The 3,324-nt window shown below is 39.3% G+C and overlaps 1 pseudogene; it reads left to right on the top strand.

Moving 5' to 3' along the window:
- Window positions 1-1,248: 1,248 nt before the first annotated feature.
- On the top strand, window positions 1,249-1,846 carry LOC138312101 (ATP-dependent helicase wrn-1-like; annotated as a pseudogene).
- The last annotated feature ends 1,478 nt before the right edge of the window (window positions 1,847-3,324 follow it).

Here is a 3,324-nt window from a genome sequence, read left to right as displayed (position 1 = left end):
AGTTATTATAAATATAATTATATGATCAATACACCAACGCTATCGGTATCTCGTACTTTCGCAGAAAATTAATAATCTGAATCTGATCATGCCATGAGCCTTGGGGATGATTTACGGAGACAATTTAAGCTACATCAACCCGATTGCAGCACCCGTTCGAATCGGTTGTCAATAACTGTGTAGCAACAAGTGCATATAATCTTTCAAAGATTTGGATTGGTATAGCTTGATATGTAATTAAACAGGTTCGGGGACACTCCCGTATAAACAGGATACTGGATATGTCCCGCCTTTGAGTAACAGTCTGTATTTGATGGATAATTTTTGGGTACTCAAATGCAGGATTCTGTGAAATGAAAATGGATAAAATTGTTATACAAATTTGTATCAAAAAAAGGGCATCAGATAATGGAGTGTCCTGTTAAACTTCAAGAAGATCAGCTAGATAAAATCTATATACCATGTATTTCAATTTTTCAGGTTTCTAGTCCAGAGGAAGACACCAAAATTAGGAATGGTGAAATAGATTTGATATATGGATCACCGGAGGCTTTTGTTGGCGACTCAGTTTTGGAGAGCCAACATTCAGAAGCTGAATGTTTCAGCAATAGTTGTTGACGAGTTCCACACCATTGCGACTTGGTAAGTTGTACTATATTAAAAAAAAAACCAATATGAAAATCACCCTTTCATTATGTAGACAAATGATACATATTTGTACGTCAGGTTATGCATGTGTGTGCTCTATATGTATTCGTGAGGAGTCATGCATGAGGTCACACCTGTCATTACATGTGCATATTTTGCAAAGTGTAGTACACGTGTACTGAAACTTATGACTTAATCTTTTCAGGGGAGATGATGACGATGGGACACAGAAACGGGCTTTCCGGAAGTGGTTCGCCAGTGTTGGGGAATTAAGATCCTTATTTCCAGCCGCAACTGTATTGGCATGAGTGCAACATGCACTGTTAAGATAAAAAAAAAACGTGTTATGAAAGTACTGGAGATGAAAGATGATACAATTGAAATAATAATGTCTCCAAACAAACCAAACATTAAAATATCAGTATTTAAGGTTCCAAGCAATATTGAAATGGCTATGTACTGGTTAGCAGAAGGACTATCTTCCAAAAGAGAACATTTTCCGCGAACTATTGTATATTGTGTTTCAATTTAAAGACGGACGTGTCTAAAATTATATTCCTACTTGACAACTGAAATCCGAGAGTGTACCAGTTTAGTTGAAATGTTCACTCGGAGACACCGGAAGTTAAGAAAGACAAAATTATTACAGAACTTAAGGTAGAAAGTGGGCTCTCCTCTCCGGCTAGTGGTATCAAGTAGTGCTCTGGGAATGGGGATCGATGTGAAAGACTGCCAAAAGTGTGGTTCTATTTGGACCTCCTACCAATCTTGTTGATTTAATTCAACAGATTGGTAGGATTGGTAGAGACAATAGCCCATCAGTGGCTCTTATATTGTACCATTTCATATCATCTAGGACAGCTAGGATTTGAAGTAAAATCTCTTGTAAAAGCCACTGACTGTCGCAGAGTACAATTACTAGGCAATTTCCTTAATCCCAAGGAGTTAACAGACATTAAGAATAAAGAGTCGGGACTTCAACACATGTTGTGACTTTTGTACACTGAAGTGTAGCTGTGGGGAATGTGAGTCATTGTTGTTAGAAAAAACTGTTTAGTTGTACTCAAAGTGAACTTGAAAACGACAGTGATGGGGATACCGAGCCATATGATTTGTCAGACTATGAGTTTGAAGAAGAATTGCTCATGGCAGACACCGCAAATGACTGAAAATAAAATTAAAAAGGAAGTGTACAAACTGTTCAGTTTTTGTTTAGTTTTATTACATGGTCATACTTACATGTGCGTGTATATGTGATATATCATATTCATATCTAACATTTCGATAGCAAATCTTAAAGACACACAATTTAAAAGCTTCTTATACACCATATCTGTAAAATGTCCATAAAAAGCAGCCTCTGTTCTTTTTAGCCCACCATCATCAGATGGTGGGCTATTCAAATCGCCTTTCGTCCGTGGTCCGTCCGTCCGTCCTTCCGTCCGTCCGTTAACAATTCTTGTTTACCGCTCTTTCTCTAAAAGTACTGAGGGATCTTTCTCAAATTTATATGTAGGTTCCCCTAGGACCCTAGTTGTGCATATTGTATTTTGGGACTGATTGGTCAACAACGATGGCCGCCAGGCAGCCATCTTGGATTTTGATAGTTAAAGTTTGTTACCGCTATTTCTCAGAAAGTACTGAAGGGATCTTTCTCAAATTTCATATGTAGGTTCCCCTAGGACCCTAGTTGTGCATATTGCATTTTGGGACTGATCGGTCAACAAGATGGCCGACCAGCCGCCATCTTGGATTTTGATAGTTAAAGTTTGTTACGGCTAATTCTCAGAAAGTACTGAAGGGATCTTTCTCAAATTTCATATGTAGGTTCCCCTAGGACCCTAGTTGTGCATATTGCATTTTGGGACTAATCGGTCAACAAGATGGCCGACCAGGTAGCCATCTTGGATTTTGATAGTTAAAGTTTGTTACCGCTATTTCTCAGAAAGCACTGAAGGGATCTTTCTCAAATTTCATATGTAGGTTCCCCTAGGACCCCAGTTGTGCATATTGCATTTTGGGACTGATCGGTCAACAAGATGGCCGACCGGTGGCCATCTTGGATTTTGATAGATAAAGTTTGTTACCGCTATTTCTCAGAAAGCACTGAAGGGATTGTTCTCAAATTTCATATGTAGGTTCCCCTAGGACCCCAGTTGTGCATATTGCAGTTTTTGGGACTGATCGGTCAACAAGATGGCCGACCGGTGGCCATCTTGGATTTTGATAGTTAAAGTTTGTTACCGCTATTTCTCAGAAAGTACTGAAGGGATTGTTCTCAAATTTCATATGTAGGTTTTTCCTAGGACCCTAGTAGTGCATATTGCATTTTGGGACTGATCGGTCAACAAGATGGCCGACCAGCCGCCATCTTGGATTTTGATAGTTAAAGTTTGTTACCGCTAATTCTCAGAAAAGTACTGAAGGGATTTTCTCAAATTTCATATGTAGGTTTCCCCTAGGACTTTAGTTGTGCATATTGCATTTTGGGACTGATCGGTCAACAAGATGGCCGACCAGCCGCCATCTTGGATTTTGATAGTTAAAGTTTGTTACGGCTATTTCTCAGAAAGCACTGAAGGGATCTTTCTCAAATTTCATATGTAGGTTCCCCTAGGACCCCAGTTGTGCATATTGCATTTTGGGACTGATCGGTCAACAAGATGGCCGACCGGT

The sequence above is a fragment of the Argopecten irradians genome, unplaced genomic scaffold (genome assembly GCF_041381155.1).
Source record: "Argopecten irradians isolate NY unplaced genomic scaffold, Ai_NY scaffold_0206, whole genome shotgun sequence".
Classification (NCBI taxonomy): Eukaryota; Metazoa; Mollusca; class Bivalvia; order Pectinida; family Pectinidae; genus Argopecten; species Argopecten irradians.
The sequence above is the reverse complement of the archived record's forward strand: the minus strand, read 5'-3'. Positions and strand labels throughout refer to the sequence as shown.